Below are 21912 nucleotides of genomic sequence, written 5' to 3'. Positions count from 1 at the left end.
TGTGAGGGCGGGCACAAGCCGGCGTGAGTAGGTGAAACGTTGAGTTTTATAAGGGCACCACGGGGTGACCAGCCCCTCCCCACCCAGCCCCACCCTCCCCACCCAGCCCCTCCCCACCCAGCCCCACCCCTCCCACCCCCCACCCAGCCCCACCCTCCCCACCCACCCCAGCCCCTCCCCACCCTCCCCTCCCCACCCAGCCCCTCCCTCCCCACCCAGCCCCTCCCTGCACGACGGACGGACGGACACAATAATCCCCTGTGGGCTGGTGTAACTAGGAGGTTCCTACCAGTGACAATGTTGCCAATTGCTTCGTTTTTATTTGGCGAGTCCTGTTCTCTCCCGTGACGAGGTGGATCCGCACGACGATGTGTGTGAAGTGACTGTCATCGACAACATGTGTGTGAAGTGACTGTCATCGACTATACGATGGTGTGTGAAGTGACTGTCATCGACAACACGATGTGTGTGTGAAGTGACTGTCATCGACTATACGATGTGTGTGTAAAGTGACTGTCATCGACAACACGATGTGTGTGTGAAGTGACTGTCATCGACAACACGATGTGTGTGTGAAGTGACTGTCATCGACAACACGACGATGAGGTTTCGACGTGTATCCCACCGGCGAGGGTGGCGAATGGTGTCGTGGCTCTGGGGGCGGAGGGGCGTGAGATGTGGCTCACATTTCCTGAATGACTTGGTCAAGGTGCCACGTGCACTTGCATCTCACAGCGCGATTTGGGCAATTAGAACACACAACGGAATTGATTACACCTGCTTGCTTCATCAATTAAAGCCCATCGAGAATCAATTATTCTAAATGTGTTTGTGTGCATCGATTAGGGGCCGTCATTAAATGACGTCACGCACCTGGCGTGACGTCATTTATGGACGGCCCCTTAACTACTTTTCATAGAGGATTTCACCACGGCCGCAGCCGTGTGTGTGTAGGTGAGTGTCTGTGTGTGTGTAGGTGTGTGTCACTGTGTGTGTGGTTAGTGTCTGTGTGTGTAGGTGAGTGTCTGTGTGTGTGTAGGTGTGTGTCACTGTGTGTGTGGTGAGTGTCTGTGTGTGTAGGTGAGTGTCTGTGTGTGTGTAGGTGAGTGTCTGTATGTGTAGGTGAGTGTCTGTGTGTGTGTAGGTGTGTGTCACTGTGTGTGTAGGTGTGTGTCACTGTGTGTGTAGGTGAGTGTCTGTGTGTAGGTGAGTGTCTGTGTGTAGGTGTGAGATGCCCCTGTAGTTGTTACAGACTGTAACAACTACAGGGGCATCTCACTCCTCAGTGTGCCGGGTAAGGTCCTGGCAAGGATTATTCAACATCGCCTTGCTAGGCACGCTGAGGAGGGGCTTGCGGAGCCCCAATGCGGTTTCAGGAAAGGGCGGTCCTGCACAGATGCCATATTTTCTGTCCGTCTGCTACAGCAGAGGTGTAGGGAATTCCAAAAAGACCTACATCTCTGCTTTATTGACCTGGTCAAGGCCTATGATACCATCAGTAGGACTGGACTCTGGGTTATTCTTCGTGCTTTCGGAGTCCCTGACCCTCTGCTCACGATCATTAAGGACCTTCATGATGGTGAGCGGGCCCGGGTAAAACTACGCGGCCGGGAGTCGGAGCCTTTCCCTGTACACCTTGGGGTGCGACAGGGATGTCCTCTGGCTCCCACATTATTTAACATCTATTTTGACCGCGTAGTTCGTGAAGCCTTCAATAGCTGTACCGGGGGAATTTCCGTTTGGTACAGATATAATGGAGGCTGATCGACGCCCGGGTGCGATCAAGGGATGGCTCCCTATTGGTCAACCACGTTATGTATGCCGATGATTTGGTAATAGCTGCTCATTCAGAAGAGGAGTTGGAGGCGCTGCTGCTGAGACTGGAGCGTGCCACTAAGAGGTGGGGCCTTACCATCAGCCCCACCAAAACCAAGCACCTGCCTGGGTATTTTGTACCATCGGACACTCCACCCCACAACTCCCAATTGGTGATGGGGCAGTTGTGGAGAGAGTGGAGAGTTTCCCATACCTGGGCAGTGTGCTTATGACCGGCTCCAGTCTATCAGCAGAGGTCTCACTCCGAATCAGTCGAGCGGCAATATCTTTTCATCGGTTGTGTAACGCTGTGTGGAAGCTACCTGGTCTGTCGCTCCGCACGAAGCTTCAGGTCTTCTCGGCCACGGTCATTCCCTCCTTCTCTACGCTTGCGAGACGTGGACCCCCCTGGTGGAGCATCTTCGCCGGTTGGAAACATTTAGGCTGGCCTGCCTACGATCCATCCTGGGTTTAACCAGGCTGGATTGTGTGAGGAGCTCACAAATCCTTGAAAGATCTGGGCAAGGTCCCATCAGTGAGCTCCTCCGGCAGGCAAGGCTGCGTTGGCTGGGTCATGTAGCCCGCATGCCCAGCCACCGCATGCCTAAACAGCTTTTGTTCGGCCGGATCGAGGGGCTAGACGGGCGCGGCACGGGCTGGAGAAGAGATGGAGTGATGTGGTACAGGAGGACGTGGAGCTGAGTGGACTTGCCGATGACTGTACCAGCGGTGTCAAGATCGGCCTCAGTGGAGGGCTCGTGAAGGACGCTACTGGGCAGTTGGAGGCAGTCGCCCTCCAACAACAACGGAGGGCGGAGGAGGCGCGCTCACAACAACGAGCGGAGCGCCGGGTGGCTAAAGCACAGCAAGTTGGCACAGTAGGGGCACAGGTGGTGCATCAGCCGTCATCTCGGTCTCATCTCGGTCAGTCGACCAGTGGCACCTGGGTCTGCCCCGTGACCTCCTGCCAGCGGGCTTTCGACACTTCACGTGGCCTCAAGGTGCACTTGGCCTGGCACAAGCATCGTGGTGACGTCACGCCACTTAGTGGCGAATGGCGGTTGTTGTTGTCACTGGTGTGTAGGTGAGTGTCTGTGTGTTGTAGGTGAGTGTCTGTGTGTGTGTAGGTGTGTGTCACTGTGTGTGTAGGTGAGTGTCTTGTGTGTGTAGGTTGAGTGTCACTGTGTGTGTAGGTGAGTGTCTGTGTGTGTGTAGGTGTGTGGTCACTGTGTGTGTGTAGGTGAGTGTCTGTGTGTGTGTAGGTGAGTGTCTGTGTGGTGTAGGTGGTGTGTCACTGTGTGTGTGTGATGTGTCTGTGTGTGTGTGGTGAGTGTCAGTGTGTAGGTGAGTGTCTGTGTGTGTAGGTGTGTGTCACTGTGTGTTAGGTGAGTGTCTGTGTGTGGGTAGTGAGTGTCTGTGTGTGTGTAGGTGAGTGTCTGTGTGTGTGTAGGTGAGTGTCTGTGTGTGTAGGTGAGGTCTGTGTGTGTGGTGAGTGTCTGTGTGTGTGTAGGTGAGTGTCTGTGTGTGTAGGTGTGTTCACTGTGTGTTAGGTGAGTGTCTGTGTGTGTAGGTGAGTGTCTGTGTGTGTGTAGGTGAGTGTCTGTGTGTGTAGGTGAGTGTCTGTGTGTGTAGTGTGTGTCACTGTGTGTGTGGTGAGTGTCTGTGTGTGTGTAGGTGTGTGTCACTGTGTGTGTAGGTGAGTGTCTGTGTGTGTAGGTGAGTGTCTGTGTGTGTAGGTGAGTGTCTGTGTGTGTGTAGGTGAGTGTCTGGTGTGTAGGTGAGTGTCTGTGTGTGTGTAGTGAGTGTCTGTGTGTGTGTAGGTGAGTGTCTGTGTGTGTGTAGGTGAGTGTCTGTGTGTGTGTAGGTGAGTGTCTGTGTGTGTAGGTGAGTGTCTGTGTGTGTAGGTGAGTGTCTGTGTGTGTCACTGTGTGTGTGTGAGTTCTGTGTGTTGTAGGTGAGTGTCTGTGTGTGTGTAGGTGTGTCACTGTGTGTAGTGTGTGTCACTGTGTGTGTAGGTGTGTTGTCTGTGTGTGTAGGTGAGTGTCTGTGTGTGTGTAGGTGTTGTCACTGTGTGTGTAGGTGAGTGTCTGTGTGTGTAGTGTGTGTCACTGTGTGTGGTAGGTGAGTGTCTGTGTGTGTGTGGTGAGTGTCTGTGTGTGTAGGTGAGTGTCTGTGTGTGTAGGTGTGTGTCATGTGTGTGTGTAGTGTGTCTTGTGTGTAGGTGTGTGTCACTGTGTGTGTGTAGGTGAGTGTCTGTGTGTGTGTGGTGAGTGTAGGTGTGTCACTGTGTGGTGTAGGTGAGTGTCTGTGTGTGTAGGTGTGTGTCACTGTGTGTGTGTAGGTGAGTGTCGTGTGTGTAGGTGAGTGTCTGTGTGTGTGTAGGTGAGTGTCTGTGTGTGTAGGTGTGTCACTGTGTGTGTGTAGGTGAGTGTCTGTGTGTTTAGGGTGGTGTCACTGTGTGTGTAGGTGAGTGTCTGTGTGTGTGTAGGTGAGTGTCTGGTGTGTGTAGGTGTGTGTCTGTGTGTGTAGGTGTGTCCTGTGTGTGTAGGTGAGTGTCTGTGTGTGTGTAGGTGAGTGTCTGTGTGTGTAGGTGTGTGTCACTGTGTGTGTAGGTGAGTGTCTGTGTGTGTGTGTAGGTGAGTGTCTGTGTGTGTGTAGGTGAGTGTCTGTGTGTGTAGGTGTGTCCTGTGTGTGTAGGTGAGTGTCACTGTGTGTGTGGTGAGTGTCTGTGTGTGTGTAGGTGAGTGTCACTGTGTGTGTAGGTAGTGTCACTGTGTGTGGTGAGTGTCTGTGTGTGTAGGTGAGTGTCTGTGGTGTGTAGGTGTGTGTCACTGTTGTGTGTAGGTGAGTGTCTGGTGTGTGAGGTGTGTGTCACTGTGTGTGTGTAGGTGAGTGTCTGTGTGGTGTTTGGTGAGTGTCTGTGTGTGTAGGTGAGTGTCTGTGTGTGTAGGTGTGTGTCAATGTGTGTGTGTAGGTAGTGTCTGTGTGTGTAGGTGTGTGTCACTGTGTGTGTAGGTGAGTGTCTGTGTGTGTGTAGGTGAGTGTCTGTGTGTGTAGGTGAGTGTCTGTGTGTGTAGGTGTGTGTCACTGTGTGTGTTAGGTGAGTGTCTGTGGTGTAGGTGTGTCACTGTGTGTGTGTAGGTGAGTGTCTGTGTGTGTAGGTGAGTGTCTGTGTGTGTGTAGGTGAGTGTCTGTGTGTGTAGGTGTGTGTCACTGTGTGTGTGTAGGTGAGTGTCTGTGTGTGTAGGTGTTGGTCACTGTGTGTGTAGGTGGTGTCTGTGTGTGTGTAGGTGAGTGTCTGTGTGTGTGTAGTGTGTCTGTGTGTGTAGTGTTGTGTCACTGTGTGTGTAGGTGAGTGTCTGTGTGTGTGTAGGTGAGTGTCTGTGTGTGTGTAGTGTGTGTCACTGTGTGTGTAGGTGAGTGTCTGTGTGTGTGTAGGTGAGTGTCTGTGTGTGTGTAGGTGAGTGTCTGTGTGTGTAGGTGTGTCACTGTGTGTGTAGGTGAGTGTCACTGTGTGTGTGGTGAGTGTCTGTGTGTGTGTAGGTGAGTGTCACTGTGTGTGTAGGTGAGTGTCACTGTGTGTGGTGAGTGTCTGTGTGTGTGTAGGTGAGTGTCACTGTGTGTGTGGTGAGTGTCTGTGTGTGTGTAGGTGTGTGGTCACTGTGTGTAGGTGAGTGTCACTGTGTGTGTGGTGAGTGTCTGTGTGTGTGTAGGTGTGTGTCACTGTGTGTGTGGTGAGTGTCTGTGTGTGTGTAGGTGTGTGTCTGTGTGTGTAGGTGTGTGTCTGTGTGTGTAGGTGTTGTCTGTGTGTGTGTAGGTGTGTCTGTGTGGTGTAGGTGAGTGTCTGTGTGTGTAGGTGAGTGTCTGTGTGTGTAGGTGAGTGTCTGTGTGTGTAGGTGAGTGTCTGTGTGTGTAGGTGTGTCTGGTGTGTAGGTGTGTGTCTGTGTGTGTGTAGGTGTGTCACTGTGTGGTGTAGGTGAGTGTCTGTGTGTGTGTAGGTGTGTGTCACTGTGTGTAGGTGTGTGTCACTGTGTGTGGGTGAGTGTCTGTGTGTGTAGGTGTGTGTCACTGTGTGTGTAGGTGAGTGTCACTGTGGTGGTGAGTGTCTGTGTGTGTGTAGGTGTGTGTCACTGTGTGTGTGGTGAGTGTCTGTGTGTGTAGGTTGTGTCACTGTGTGTGTGAGTGTCTGTGTGTGTGTAGGTGAGTCTCTGTGTGTGTAGGTGTGTGTCACTGTGTGTGTGGTGAGTGTCTGTGTGTGTAGGTGAGTGTCTGTGTGTGTGTAGGTGAGTGTCTGTGTGTGTGTAGGTGAGTGTCACTGTGTGTGTGGTGAGTGTCTGTGTGGTGTGGTGTGTGCACTGTGTGTGTAGGTGAGTGTCTGTGTGTGTAGGTGAGTGTCTGTGTGTGTAGGTGTGTCTGTGTGTGTAGGTGTGTGTCTGTGTGTGTGTAGGTGTGTGTCACTGTGGGTGTGTAGGTGAGTTCTGTGTGTGTGTAGGTGTGTGTCACTGTGTGTAGTTGTGTGTCACTGTGTGTGTGGTGAGTGTCTGTGTGTGTAGGTGTGTGTCACTGTGTGTGTGTAGGTGTGTGTCACTGTGTGTGGTGGTGAGTGTCTGTGTGTGTAGGTGTGTGTCACTGTGTGTGGTGAGTGTCTGTGTGTGTAGGTGAGTGTCTGTGTGTGTGGTAGTGTGCTGTGTGTGTAGGTGAGTGTCTGTGTGTGTGTAGGTGAGTGTCTGTGTGTGTGGTGAGTGTCTGTGTGTGTGTAGGTGAGTGTCACTGTGTGTGTGTGAGTGTCTGTGTGTGTGTAGGTGAGTGTCTGTGTGTGTAGGTGAGTGTCTGTGTGTAGGTGTGTGTCACTGTGTGTGTAGGTGAGTGTCTGTGTGTGTAGGTGTGTGTCACTGTGTGTAGGTGTGTGTCACTGTGTGTGTGGTGAGTGTCTGTGTGTGTGTAGTGTGTGTCTGTGTGTGTGTAGGTGTGTGTCACTGTGTGTGTAGGTGAGTGTCTGTGTGTGTGTAGGTGAGTGTCTGTGTGTGTGTAGGTGTGTGTCACTGTGTGTGTAGGTGAGTGTCTGTGTGTGTAGGTGAGTGTCTGTGTGTAGGTGTGTGTCACTGTGTTGTAGGTGAGTGTCTGTGTGTGTGTAGGTGTGTGTCACTGTGTGTAGGTGTGTGTCACTGTGTGTGGTGAGTGTCTGTGTGTGTAGGTGAGTGTCACTGTGTGTGTGGTGAGTGTCTGTGTGTGTGTAGGTGTGTGTCACTGTGTGTGTGGTGAGTGTCTGTGTGTGTGTAGGTGTGTGTCACTGTGTGTGTGGTGAGTGTCTGTGTGTGTGTAGGTGAGTGTCTGTGTGTGTAGGTGTGTGTCACTGTGTGTGTGGTGAGTGTCTGTGTGTGTGTAGGTGAGTGTCTGTGTGTGTGTAGGTGAGTGTCACTGTGTGTGTGGTGAGTGTCTGTGTGTGTAGGTGTGTGTCCTGTGTGTGTAGGTGAGTGTCTGTGTGTGTAGGTGAGTGTCTGTGTGTGTAGGTGTGTGTCTGTGTGTGTGTAGGTGTGTGTCACTGTGTGTGTGTAGGTGAGTGTCTGTGTGTGTGTAGGTGTGTGTCACTGTGTGTAGGTGTGTCACTGTGTGTGTGGTGAGTGTCTGGTGTGTAGGTGTGTGTCACTGTGTGTGTGTAGGTGTGTGTCACTGTGTGTGTGGTGAGTGTCTGTGTGTGTAGGTGTGTGTCACTGTGTGTGTGGTGAGGTCTGTGTGTGTGTGTAGGTGAGTGTCTGTGTGTGTGTAGGTGAGTGTCTGTGTGTGTAGGTGAGTGTCTGTTGTGTAAGTGTCTGTGTGTGTGGTGAGTGTCTGTGTTGTGTAGGTGAGTGTCACTGTGTGTGTGGTGAGTGTCTGTGTGTGTGTAGGTGAGTGTCTGTGTGTGTAGGTGAGTGTCTGTGTGTAGGTGTGTGTCACTGTGTGTGTAGGTGAGTGTCTGTGTGTGTGTAGGTGTGTGTCACTGTGTGTAGGTGTGTGTCACTGTGTGTGTGGTGAGTGTCTGTGTGTGTGTAGGTGTGTGGTCTGTGTGTGGTAGTGTGTGTCACGTGTGTGTAGGTGAGTGTCTGTGTGTGTGTAGGTGAGTGTCTGTGTGTGTTAGGTGTGTGTCACTGTGTGTGTAGGTGAGTGTCTGTGTGTGTAGGTGAGTGTCTGTGTGTAGTGTGTGTCACTGTGTGGTAGGTGAGTGTCTGTGTGTGTAGGTGTGTGTCACTGTGTGTAGTGGTGTGTCACTGTGTGTGTGGTGAGTGTCTGTGTGTGTGTAGGTGTGTGTCACTGTGTGTGTAGGTGAGTGTCTGTGTGTGTGTAGGTAGTGTCTGTGTGTGTGTAGGTGTGTGCACTGTGTGTGTGGTGAGTGTCTGTGTGTGTGTAGGTGTGTGTCACTGTGTGTGTAGGTGAGTGTCTGTGTGTGTAGGTCAGTGTCTGTGTGTGTGTAGGTGTGTCACTGTGTGTGTAGGTGAGTGTCTGTGTGTGTGTAGGTGTGTGCCACTGTGTGTGTGGTGAGTGTCTGTGTGTGTAGGTGTGTCACTGTGTGTGTAGGTGAGTGTCTGTGTGTGTGTAGGTGTGTGTCACTGTGTGTAGGTGAGTGTCTGTGTGTGTGTAGGTGTGTGTCACTGTGTGTGTGGTGAGTGTCTGTGTGTGTAGGGTGTGTCACTGTGTGTGTAGTGAGTGTCTGTGTGTAGGTGTGTGTCACTGTGTATGTGGTGAGTGTCTCTGTGTGTGTAGGTGTGTGTCACTGTGTGTGTGGTGATGTATGCGTGTGTAGGTGTGTGTCACTGTGTGTGTGGTGAGTGTCTGTGTGTGTGTAGGTGTGTGTCACTGTGTGTGTGTGTGTAGGTGTGTGTCACTGTGTGTGTGGGAGTGTCTGTGTGTGTAGGTGTGTGTCACTGTGTGTGGTGAGTGTCTGTGTGTGTGTAGGTGTGTCACTGTGTGTAGGTGTGTGTCACTGTGTGTGTGGTGAGTGTCTGTGTGTGTGTAGGTGAGTGTCACTGTGTGTGTGGTGAGTGTCGTGTGTGTGTAGGTGTGTGTCACTGTGTGTGTGGTGAGTGTCTGTGTGTGTGTAGGTGTGTTCACTGTGTGTGTGGTGAGTGTCTGTGTGTGTGTAGTGTCTGTGTGTGTAGGTGTGTGTCACTGTTGTGTGGTGAGTGTCTGTGTGTGTGTAGGTGAGTGTCTGTGTGTGTGTAGGTGAGTGTCACTGTGTGTGTGGTGAGTGTCTGTGTGTGTGGGTGTGTGTCACTGTGTGTGAGGTGAGTGTGTGTGTAGGTGAGTGTCTGTGTGTAGGTGTGTGTCTGTGTGTGGTTGTGTCTGTGTGTGTGTAGGTGTGGTTCACTGTGTGTGTGTAGGTGAGTGTCTGTGTGTGGTAGGTGTGTGTCACTGTGTGTAGGTGTGTCACTGTGTTGTGGTGAGTGTCTGTGTGTGTAGGTGTGTGTCACTGTGTTGTGTAGGTGTGTGTCACTGTGTGTGTGGTGAGTGTCTGTGTGTGTGTAGGTGTGTCACTGTGTGTGTGGTGAGTGTCTGTGTGTAGGTGAGTGTCTGTGTGTGTGTAGGTGAGTGTCTGTGTGTAGGTGAGTGTCTGTGTGTTGTAGGTGAGTGTCTGTGTGTGTGGTGAGTGTCTGTGTGTGTGTAGGTGAGTGTCACTGTGTGTGTGGTGAGTGTCTGTGTGTGTGTAGGTGAGTGTCTGTGTGTAGGTGAGTGTCTGTGTGTAGGTGTGTGTCACTGTGTGTGTAGTGAGTGTCTGTGGTGTGTAGGTGTGTTCACTGTGTGTAGGTGTGTGTCACTGTGTGGTGGTGAGTGTCTGTGTGTGTGTAGGTGTGTGTCGTGTGTGTGTGTAGGTGTGTGGTCACTGTGTGTGTAGGTGAGTGTCTGTGTGTGTGTAGGTGAGTGTCTGTGTGTGTGTAGGGTGTGTCACGGTGGTGTAGGTGAGTGTCTGTGTGTAGGTGAGTGTCTGTGTGTAGGGTGGTCACTGGTGTGTAGGTGAGTGTCTGTGTGTGTGTAGGTGTGTGTCACTGTGTGTAGGTGTGTGTCACTGTGTGTTGGTGAGTGTCTGTGTGTGTGTAGGTGTGTGTCACTGTGTGTGTAGGTGAGTGTCTGTGTGTGTAGGTGAGTGTCTGTGTGTGTAGGTGTGTGCCACTGTGTGTGTGGTGAGTGTCTGTGTGTGTGGGGTGTGTCACTGTGTGTGTAGGTGAGTGTCTGTGTGTAGGTCATGTCTGTGTGTGTGTAGTGTGTGTCACTGTGTGTGTAGGTGAGTGTCTGTGTGTGTGTAGGTGGTGCACTGTGTGTGTGTGGTGAGTGTCTGTGTGTGTGTAGGTGTGTGTCACTGTGTGTGTAGGTGAGTGTCTGTGTGTGTGTAGTGTGTGTCACTGTGTGTGTAGGTGAGTGTCTGTGTGTGTGTAGGTGTGTGTCACTGTGTGTGTGTGGTGAGTGTGGGTGTGTAGGTGTGTGTCACTGTGTGTGGTGTAGGTGTGTCTGTGTGTAGGTGTGTGTCACTGTGTATGTGGTGAGTGTCTCTGTGTGTGTAGGTGTGTGTCACTGTGTGTGTGGTGAGTGTGCGTGTGTGGTGTGTGTCACTGTGTGTGTGGTGAGTGTCTGTGTGTGTAGGTGTGTGTCACTGTGTGTGTGGTGAGTGTGTGTGTGTAGGTGTGTGTCACTGTGTGTGTGGGAGTGTCTGTGTGTGTAGGTGTGTGTCACTGTGTGTGGTGAGTGTCTGTGTGTGTAGCTGAGTGTCACTGTGTGTGTAGCTGAGTGTCACTGTGTGTGTAGCTGAGTGTCACTGTGTGTGTAGCTGAGTGTCACTGTGTGTAGCTGAGTGTCACTGTGTGTGTAGGTGAGTGTCACTGTGTGTGTGTAGCTGTGTGTGTGTAGCTGAATATCACTGTGTGTGTGTAGCTGAGTGTCACTGTGTGTAGCTGAGTGTCACTGTGTGTAGCTGAGTGTCACTGTGTGTAGCTGAGTGTCACTGTGTGTAGCTGAGTGTCACTGTGTGTAGCTGAGTGTCACTGTGTGTAGCTGAGTGTCACTGTGTGTAGCTGAGTGTCACTGTGTGTAGCTGTGTGTGTGTAGCTGAGTGTCACTGTGTGTAGCTGAGTGTCACTGTGTGTAGCTGTGTGTGTGTAGGTGAGTGTCACTGTGTGTAGCTGAGTGTCACTGTGTATAGCTGAGTGTCACTGTGTGTAGCCGAGTGTCACTGTGTGTAGCTGTGTGTGTGGCTGAGTGTCACTGTGTGTAGCTGAGTGTCACTGTGTGTAGCTGTGTGTGTGTAGCTGAGTGTCACTGTGTATAGCTGAGTGTCACTGTGTGTAGCCGAGTGTCACTGGTGTTAGGTAGTGTGTGTGTGTGTAGCTGAGTGTCACTGTGTGTAGCTGTGTGTGTGTAGCTGAGTGTCACTGGTGTAGGTGTGTGTGTGTAGCTGAGTGTCACTGTGCTGTAGCTGCTAGTGTCACTGTGTGTAGCTGAGTGTCACTGTGTGTAGCTGTGTGGTGTAGCTGAGTGTCACTGTGTATAGCTGAGTGTCACTGTGTGTAGCCGAGTGTCACTGTGTGTAGGTGTGTGTGTGTAGCTGAGTGTCACTGGTGTAGCTGTGTGTGTGTAGCTGAGTGTCACTGTGTGTAGGTGTGTGTGTGTAGCTGAGTGTCACTGTGTGTAGCTTGAGTGTCATGTGTGTGTAGCTGCTGCTGCGTGTGACGAGGTGGTCTGGCTCGACTCGTCACAGCGGGCACTGTGGACACTCCGCGAGATGGCGAGCGACCAGCACCTCGGACACGAGGCAGACGGCGCCATGTGGTCGCGCGCGTCCACCGCTGGGCACCGCCGCACAGCCCCCTCCTCGCATTGCTGCTGCTCTCACGGCGGCCTTCTTCGACTCGCGAGTGGGGTAAGAGAGAGAAGCCGGGCTCGTCGAGAAGCCGGGCTCGTCGCGCGGCGTTGTGACGGGGGGGGGGGGGGGCTGCGGTGGCGATGTCGGGTCAATGAGTGGCAACGCGTCGCTGTGAAGATCGTCGAGGGAGAAGTCTGCACGCTGCTGCTGCTGCTGCGTTCGCTCGCGCGGGTCACGGTGCCGCCGGGCGGCTCTCCGTCCACGCGCCCGTCCGTGCGTCCGTCTGCCTGCCCGATGGCCGCAGGGCGCTGTCCGCGGACACGATCTGCGGCAAGATTCCGGGACTGACGCCACAGCAGCGGGCGCTGTGCCGGAGCCACCCGGACGCGATGGTCGCGGTCGGCGAGGGCGCGCGCCTGGGAATCGGCGAGTGCCGGCACCAGTTCCGATTCAGCCGCTGGAATTGCTCGGCGCTGGGGGAGGAGACGGTGTTCGGCCAGGAGCTCCCAGGCGGTGAGCGCCCAGACTCGGCGTCAGTTCGGCAAGGGGACTGACCCGCGGTGTGCGGTCACCCTGTGCGGTCTCTCTCTGAATTCTAGAACTCGCAACGCGCCACGTTTCTTATTTATTTAAAAGTTTTTTCATTTCTCAATCTATGGGCAGTCCTCTGCCTAGAACAGGAAAAAGAACAGGAGAAATCATGACCACAACCCGAGCCGGTGATCGGTTGTAACAACCCAGTGCCTGCACCACTCTCCCTGACAGCAGGTGCACCGAGTATGAAACACGAGAGACACATCCTGCACACAACCTTGAGCGAACAAGTTTACCGTCGCCAGGGAAGAAACATGAATCCGCCTACCCTCGCAGCGGAGGCCGTCCTCAAACTCTGTGCCACACGGGTGTGGAGGCCACCGCCATTTCTCATTTGCAGCGTCAATCCCACCATCTCTGTCTCCACCTACACCACCCTTTTCCAACGGCCGACATGCAGGTGACCTTATCACTCCTCCCCGCGCGCCGCCCACAGGGCCGCCTCCTTCACGGCGCTTACGACGGCCCACGCCTGAGCCCAGACCTCCCCCGCCCTCTGTCTGAACATCCCCAAATTGTATTGGGCAATGTGGCCCTTTACCGGACAAAATGAGGCAGCAGAGGCTGACATAACTCCCACACCTCCCGAGCAAATGGGCACTGAGGGTGCGGGCCAATCTTCGGGAACACATGAACCGTCTTTATTCCGGCCTGTCCAGGCCGCCAGCCAGGATAATCCCATTGCCTTTTCGTCAGGGCTGGCGATGTTACGTTTTTCTAAAGTAGTCGGTGCACGGCACCCCGTGCACCTGGCACCTCTGTACCAGCCTCGCTGCTTAGACGTCTCCGCCAGGACGTCCCTGGGAATCCACGACGCGCGTTGTCTGGGCCGGCTCACGCCTCACGACGTGTTCGCTTGCCGGCGGTGCACGACCACCCCTGAGGCCAAGCCGCGGGGGTGCCGCGCGGCAACGAAGCCGTCCCTGGCCACCGCAGGAGCCACGCCTGCCTTGCCGTACGTAACGAGGCTTCCACCTGGAGTCCATTGGAGAAATACAGGTGTGCAGCGTTGTCGCAGACCAGGATCGTGGCGAGGGTGGCACGTGATATACGGGGCGCCCCTCCCACCGTTCTCGAACGATTTTATTATTATACATCGTTTTCCGTTCCACTCGGCCCATCGCGCCCCCCCCCCCCCTCCCCCAGATGAACCTGAAGAACATTCGCTGCAGTCTTTTCGCCATTTGCGCGGCCGGCGAGATCACGTAGGCCCGGTTAGATAAGTGCCGGGAGGATTTCCACCCTCGGGACCAACATTCTACCTTCCATTGGAAGGCGCCTGTCCGCCCGGCCGGCCGGCCCGCCCCTCACCGCCCTCTCCCTTCCCATCCAATGCTTCGTCGCCGAGTCCTGCCAACAGAAGCTGACCCCTAGGGATCTTGATCCCCTCTCCCAGCACCGTTATACCGGTGGACGGCCCTCGAATAGCCTGGGGTCACTGAAGATCAGCATCTCACTCTTCCTCACATTTACGTTAGATCCCGAGGCCAAAATAATCTATCCGCGAGTCCTAGGGCCTCCCATACCGAGGAGACATCCCCACAGGAAATGACGACATCGTCCATATACATGGCTATTTTTTGCTGGCTCCCTACACCACCTTTAATCCGCTGATTTCCCCTGACCGCCTGGGCAAAGGGCTCCATTCACAATATGAATAACACCGGTGAATAGGGAGACACCCCTGTCGCACACCTGACCCAGTTGGTATCTCCTCAGAGAGGACTCCATGTATCAGCAGGCTGCCCGTGAGCTTATGATACAGCAGTTGCCTTATCAGCCGATCAATTGTTTCCCCACCCCCATCACGCCGACCCCGCGTCTCCTCCCCCCACCTCCACGCGTCCCTGCTCCACCACCCTGCTGCTCACACCGCCCCCCCCCCCCCATGCGTGGGCTCCCCGACACGAGCAGGTAGCCGAGAAGCGGCCTTCGCGCACGCCGTGATGGCGGCGGCCGTGGCGTACGCCATCACGGCGGCGTGCGGCCGGGGCGACCGGAGCTGGTGCGGCTGCGACGGCGCCAAGCAGGGCGGCTTCTACGATGCACAGGGCGGCTGCTCGGCCGACCTCAGCCACAGCCTCGAGTTCTCGCGCCTCTTCGTGGACGGCGCGCGAGGTCCAGCGGAGCGCTGCGCACGCTCATGAACCTGCACAACAACGCCGCCGGGCGCAAGGTGTCCAGCGATTTCCCCACACCAAGCACTCCTCCAGATCCAATTCCAACGCAGGCGCTGAAAACAAAATCACCCCACCCTCCCCACTCTCTCCCCCCCCCCCCTTCCCACCCCCCATATCCTACCTCTTCTCCTCGCATTTTTCCGGCACAATGCTTATTTTTAGCTAAGGAAAGCTGTCTCGAGTGCGGACCAATTAACTTCAAGGACAGTGCATATCATTATCATCATCAGAGTTTTCTTTTGTTTGCATTTTGACTGCTTGTGTTGTGGTTCTTGTGGTTCTTGCAAACATGATGTCAGTTTTTGTACCAGTTGAAAGGGTTAAAACCTATCACTATATTTTGCCACTGGTAAAGGAGGTGTCTCATAGTGTAAAGGGGTTGTTGCTGGGCTCTGGTCCAATCACGCGGCCCGGGGTATTGGGGGGCGGAGCCTGGTCTGCGGGGCGTGTGGGAGGGGCCACCGTTCACCTCGGCTCCAATGGGAGGCGAGGTGAATGGGGGCGGAGCCAGCGGTGGCATTATGGGAAGGCCGGATCTGACGATCCGGAAGGGGAGGAGTCAGGATCACATGAGGGGGAATGTATATTAGTGGGAGCCCGGAAGAGATCGGGGCAGTCGTGGAAGTTGAGAGGCTGAGCCCCGTTGGGTGGTGAGAGAGAGATCCGCACCATCGGCCACGTGGCCGAAGGTCCTCAGCACGCCGTCGGCCAGCGGGGGTGCGGAGTGCGGGAGTAGAGGAGCTAACGGAGGAGCGTGCGGGGCACGCGAGAGGAGACGACGCTGGTCCGTGGAGGAGGACCAGCGGTGGTGCGGAGAAGAACCTAAATAGAAGACAAGCGGAGACCAGCAGTGGCTGACGGAGTCTTTTATTACATGTTTGTGTGTTGCCATAAAGGCTCATATATTGGAAAACTCCAGCACAATTGCCGCTGATGTAAATAAAATTATTAAAGTCAAAGTCTGTCTCTGTCTCTCTGTGTCCTCTCTCTGTCTCTCTCGTTCTCTCTCTGTCTTTCTGTCTCCCCCCCCCCCCCCACTTGTCCCCACCTACCTCCCCGATGCTCTCCTGCCCTCTCGTCTCTCTCTCCCCCCCCACGTGCCGCCAGGTGCTGGAGGAGAAGATGAAGCCGGTGTGTAAGTGCCACGGAGTGTTGGGCTCGTGCACCACCAGGACGTGCTGGGCCACGCTGCCCCAGTTCCGCGAGGTGGGCTCCGCGCTCAAGCGCAAGTACGACGAGGCGGTCCACGTGGAGCCGGTGCACGCCGGCCGCTACCGCCACCGCTACCCCCGCCTTCCTCCAGGCGAGGCGCTCGCGCGGCCACCGCAAGCCGCTCCACACGGAGCTCGTGTTCACCGAGAGCTCGCCTAGCTACTGCGAGGAGGACCGGCTGACGGGCAGCGTGGGCACGCGCGGCCGCCCGTGCGACCGCACGTCGCCGCGCGCCGACGGCTGCGAGCTGCTGTGCTGCGGCCGCGGCTACGACACGCGCGGTACACGCGCTCGTGGCATTGCAAGTGCGAGTTCCGCTGGTGCTGCTACGTGCGCTGCAGCACGTGCAGCGAGGGGGCGGAGGAGTACACGTGCAAGTGACGGCGGCGGCGGCTTGCTGGGAAGCTGGGGCCCCGACTAATCCGCCGGCTCGATCGCTCGCCCCGTCGACTGTCGGCCGTGGCCCCCACGGGCCTCGCCCCTGGCAACAACAATCATGGCCGGACAAAATTGTCAGCGGATGTCGCTGCCTGATGGCGCGGCTGTCGTTCCGCACCTCCCAGTTGCCCTCAACTTCCCTCCCTCACTCCACCCCACTCACCACCCCACCCACCGCCACCCTGCGTGATTGCCGACGGGGTGGGGGGGGGCCCAGGCGGATCCCTGCAAGAGTGAGATCTGCAATCGGCTCCGAGCCTGGACAAAGTAGCCACCGAGGATCTCAGCATGATGGGAGAGAGAGGAGGAGTCGGTGACTCGTCCAACATTGCTCACCCTGCCCTGCCCCTCCCCCCCACCCCACCTCTGCCCCCTCCAACCACATGCCGCTTCTCCCACTCAGATTTGCTGACCACGAGGACCCACAAGTTCTGTATGTCGCCGGGCACCGAGTGCAGCATCTCCCAGTGTCTCCCAGCGGTCCCCCCCCCCCCCCCGGCGAGCATTTCCCTCGTCGAACACGGGGGAAATGCGTTGGACTCGATGATCTCGTGTTTTACAGGGGAAGGTGCGCATGGAAGGGCGGCAGATGGTCCAAAAATGTGTAGTTAATCTTTTTTGCATGGTTAATAGCATCTTTCCCAATGATTTACCCCTCATCACGGTTGAAATTATGTCTGTGTTTGTAAATTTGGATGGCCTCGTATACAAACCTTTGATGGTAGCCAGAGGGTTTGCAGAGCACCTTAGTCTCGGAAAAAACAATATCATGAGAGCCCACCGCGTTGTAGCAATGATCGGCAAAGGCGGAAGACTCAATTTTGCCGTGTTTCAAATCTTGCTTGTGCTCGCGGACACGATCAGAGACATGACGTTTCGTTTCCCCAATGTAACAATCACCACAGCTGACAACTCAGTTTATAGACTCCAGGGTATTGCAAGTCAGGGATGACATCCTTCACAGATGGCTCTCATGATATTGTTTTTTCCGAGACTAAGGTGCTCTGCAAACCCTCTGGATACCATCAAAGGTTTGTACACGAAGCCATTCAGATATACAAACACAGACATAATTTCAACCGTGATGATGGGTACAAACTTAGTAATCATTGGAAAGATGTTATTAACCATGCAAAAAAGATTTAACTACACATTTTTGGACCATTTTATCTGACAGGCACTATTTTACTTTACTGAGTGTTGACATCCCCAGCGTTTAACAGTACTCTCCTTTTTCGTATTTGATTGTCAGCCAACACTGGTGAAAACAACATGGGCATTTTCGTTCTCTTCTGTCATGTGCACCAACAGGGGCTTGCGCACAAAACACGTCCACGTCGACGTCTACGTACACCTCTTTTAGCACCCCCCCCTCCCAATACGTTCCCATTCATTGGTAAGCTCCCCCCCCTCCTCCCCCTTAACTTGTATGACCCCAAGAACACCATCCCCACCGTCATACATGGAGGTGGAAACATTATGCTTTGGGGGTGTTTATCTGCTAAGGGGAAAGGACAACTTCACCGCATCAAAGGGACGATGGACGGGGCCATGTACCGTCAAATCTTGGGTGAGAACCTCCTTCCCTCAGCCAGGGCATTGAAAATGGGTCGTGGATGGGTATTCCAGCATGACAATGACCCAAAACACACGGCCAATGCAACAAAGGAGTGGCTCAAGAAGAAGCACATTAAGGTCCTGGAGTGGCCCTTGCCAGTCTCCAGACCTTAATCCCATAGAAAACTCTGTGAAGGGATCTTAAGGTTCGAGTTGCCAAACGTCAGCCTCGAAACCTTGATTGACTTGGAGAAGATCTGCAAAGAGGAGTGGTGGGACTAAATCCCTCCTGAGCTGTGTGCAAACTGGTGGGCAACTACAAGAAACGTCTGACCTCTGTGATTGCCAACAAAGGTTTTGCCACCAAGTACTAAGTCATGTTTTGCAGTGGGGTCAAATACTTATTTCCCTCATTAAAATGCAAATCAATTTATAACATTTTTGACGCGTTTTTCTGGATTTGTTGTTGTTTTTCTGTCTCTCACTGTTCAAATAAACCTACCATTAAAATTATAGACTGATCATTTCTTTGTCAGTGGGCAAACGTACAAAATCAGCAGGGGATAAATACTTTTTTCCCTCACTGTATATATGATGGTAATTTTAGCTGATGGAACAGGAAATAATCGTGATTAAATGTATGTAAGTATACATTAATGTAGTATATATAAAGTAGAAACAAGCGGAGTGCCACATGAGGCAGTTTATCTCTTGGATAAATCATACCAAAATAACGGGTACGTAACTTTCTTAGGGTGATATTGCATCTAAGCTGATACTTTTGTCTAGACGACTAAATGCGACATTAAACTACGAACGAGTCAGGCTGTCGTCGCTGCAGCGTCATTTATTCACAACTTACACATTCAGTGCAGTCTCTAATGAAATACGAAATGCAGTAAATCCTACTACACAGTCAGTAGCTACTACTGGCTCAGTAGATACTACGGTACAGTCAGTCGATACAACGATAGAATCAATAGATGCTACTTCCTCTGTTGTATGTGTAATGCGGGCGTAAACGGCCCTCCGGAGGTGCCGTCATGAGGGGAGGAGTTAGGTCACGTGGGGGGAGAGGGGTTGAGCTATAGAAGGAGGGGAACCGGAAGAGGATAGGGAGTGACGGGGAACCAGGGACAGAGAGAGGCCACGAAGGGCGAAGCGGAGTGTGGCGAGATCGCCACGAACACGGAGGCAGCGAGGATCGGCACCGTTGGCCAGCGGTGACCGACCCGAGGCAGCGAGGAGGCTGCAGTCAGCAGCGGGGCTGCACAGAGAGAGTGGGCAGCGGGTCTGCATACAGTGGCAGCCAGAGGGTCTGCACATAGGGGTAGCAGCGGGAGTCTGCATAGAGGTAGCAGCGGGAGTCTGCATAGAGGTAGCAGCGAGTCTGCAGGGAGGAGGTTACAGTAGATGAAGCAGAGAGTCAGAGGGAAGGAGAAGCTATAATAGCAGTGAATAGCCGGGGGCTACAATTACAGAGTTATAACAGAGTGCCGTGTGGGTGAAGACGAGAACCCAATAAAAGACACGAAGACAGAAGGAAGTGTCCGAGTCCATTTATTACATATGTAGGGCGTGTAGCTATATATAACTACGTGGGGGTAAAGATATGTTTTGAGGGGGGAGTCCACAATTTCCAGAAACCTTTGACATCAACTGTTTACCCCACACTTTCTTTTACTTTCCACGTGAGGTCCAGGCACACCAGGAGGTCCCATAGGACCCTGAGACCCTGGCACACCCTGAACAAACACAGACACAGATTTAATAAAAACGAGTATTGTATTTAAATGCCACACATTCATACATGTCAACCCATTCGGTTTACCCCTATTCTTGTACAGGGAAATTTTGATTTCCAGCTCCGTACGGCGTGCAGCCGTTTCAATACGACAAACACGTTCAGCAGGAGACAACACGCCCGTTGAGCACGCGCTAGCTCGGCCACCTACTTGCTGCCCTGCAACGCAGTTACCCTTCACGCAAGTTGCCCCAACTCGTGCAATCATCTCTGCGTAGGCCACGAGGTTCGTGCCGCCAGCGGCCGGCAGCGAAGTGAAGGGTGAACTCGAACGGCACTGCCTGGTCTACCGCTCACCGCTCGCGACAGCGCAGCTACCGTCGAGTGCACAGGCGGTGCAACTGCGCCGGTGCGCCGGAGGGGTCGAAGCACCCGGGTGCGAACAGAGGGGGGCGGGTAGTTGCAAGCCCCGTGCCGGCAATGGTACGACGCTGACGGACGGTGAGCGGCGGCGGGTTCTGCGCCGCTACGTTGCTGGGGCAGTGCACCTCACGCACTCGTGCGCAAGGCGCCGCACGGCGCAGTTGCCCAATCACACTTGGCTCGGTCGCGTGTCTCTTTGGAGAAGTTCCATCGTTACACGCCTCGTTCACCAAATGTGGTTTGACGTTTACACTATGAGACATCTCCTTTGCCAGTGGCAAAATAGTGATAGGTTTTTACCCTTTTCAACTGGTATAACAACTGACACCTTTATAGAAGGCATCATGTTTGCAATAACCACAACACAAGCAGTCAAAATGCAAACAAACAAGAAACAACTCTGATGATGATAATGATATGCACTGTCCTTGAAGTTGATTGGTCCACACCCGAGACGGCTTTTCTTAGAGCCTAGTCTCCATTGGTGTTGGACCAGATGACACCAAAAGGCGTACAACTCAAAGACAGCGCACTATCAGAGTATTGAGAGCTCGGGGTAAACATTTACACTATGAGACCTCCTTTACCAGTGGCAAAATATAGTGATAGGTTTTTACCCTTTCAACTGGTACTGTCTCGGATGTGGACCAATCAACTTCAAGGACAGTGCATATCATTATCATCATCAGAGTTGTTTCTTTTTGTTTGCATTTTGACTGCTTGTATTGTGGTTATTGCAAACATGATGGACTCATGGCACTTGTTTTTATTAAACTCTTGAATAAGATTTGGTTATAACTGTTGATGTTATGTAGCTGTAGATGTGACACAAACTATTGCTTTCTGAAAGATCTTGTAAAAGGCAAGGGCAAAATTCACTTGTTTTAAAGTTTAATGATAACAGACCACTTTGCATTACTTATAACTCCTGTTAAAAATGTTCATGAGGTAAAGATATTTAACTCATGGAAATTTAAGGTATTCTATACAGTTTGTTCAATGTTATCTGACTGAATGAAAGGCAGAATTGCGTTTTTAGAGTTGTTCACGTCTGCCTGAGTGGCTTCTATTTGGTTACATTGTCATTTGAAAAATAAAGTTAATTGTGGCAATGAAAATTTGTTTTAGAACAGTGTGTGCTGTATGTGCTGTGTGTGTGCTGTATGTGCTGTGTGTGTGTGTGCTGTATTGCTGTGTGTGTGTGTGCTGTGTGTGCTGTATGTGCTGTGTGTGTGCTGTGTGCTGTGTGTGCTGTGTGTGCTGTATGTGTACTGTGTGTGTGCTGTGTGTGTGCTGTGTGTGTGCTACTGCTGTGTGTGTGTGCTGTGTGCGTGCTGTGTGCTGTGTGTGTGCTGTGTGTGTGCTGTGTGCTGTGTGTGTGCTGTGTGTGTGTGGTGTGCTGTGTGGCGCTGTGTGTGTGTGTGCTGTGTGTGTGTGTGTGCTGTGTGTGCTGTGTGCTGTGTGTGCTGTGTGCTGTGTGCTGTGTGTGCTGTGTGTGTGTGTGCTGTGTGGTGCTGTGTGCTGTGTGTGTGTGCTGTGTGTGCTGTGTGCTGTGTGTGTGTGTGCTGTGTGTGCTGTGTGTGTGCTGTGTGCTGTGTGTGTGCTGTGTGTGCTGTGTGTGTGTGTGCTGTGTGTGTGTGTGTGCTGTGTGTGCTGTGTGTGCTGTGTGTGTGTGTGTGTGCTGTGTGTGTGCTGTGTGTGCTGTGTGCTGTGTGTGCTGTGTGTGTGTGCTGTGTGTGCTGTGTGCTGTGTGTGCTGTGTGTGTGTGTGCTGTGTGTGCTGTGTGTGTGTGTGCTGTGTGTGTGTGTGTGCTGTGTGCTGTGTGTGCTGTGTGCTGTGTGTGCTGTGTGTGTGTGTGCTGTGTGTGCTGTGTGTGTGTGCTGTGTGTGTGTGTGCTGTGTGTGCTGTGTGCTGTGTGTGCTGTGTGTGTGTGCTGTGTGTGCTGTGTGGGTTGTGTATGTGCTGTGTGGTGTGCTGTGTGCTGTGTGTGTGTGCTCTCTCTGTGTGTGGTACCTCATGGGGAGCAGTAGTGTAGCTGTTAGCGCTACGCTGCGCTACGAACCCGGCGACCAGAGTTCGATTCCTGCTCACGGCCAATACCAAGTGACTATTATCTGAAACTG

At 53.3% G+C, this 21912-nt stretch overlaps 1 pseudogene; it reads left to right on the top strand.

Moving 5' to 3' along the window:
* The first annotated feature begins 11672 nt into the window (after positions 1-11672).
* LOC133362665 (protein Wnt-7b-like) lies at positions 11673-16246 on the top strand (annotated as a pseudogene).
* Positions 16247-21912: the final 5666 nt, after the last annotated feature.

Source organism: Lethenteron reissneri, unplaced genomic scaffold (genome assembly GCF_015708825.2).
Source record: "Lethenteron reissneri isolate LAM-NWPU_2019-01 unplaced genomic scaffold, ASM1570882v1 scaffold_1574, whole genome shotgun sequence".
In the NCBI taxonomy this organism is placed as follows: Eukaryota; Metazoa; Chordata; class Hyperoartia; order Petromyzontiformes; family Petromyzontidae; genus Lethenteron; species Lethenteron reissneri.
Note: the sequence above shows the minus strand (reverse complement) of the source record. Positions and strands in the feature narration are given on the sequence as shown.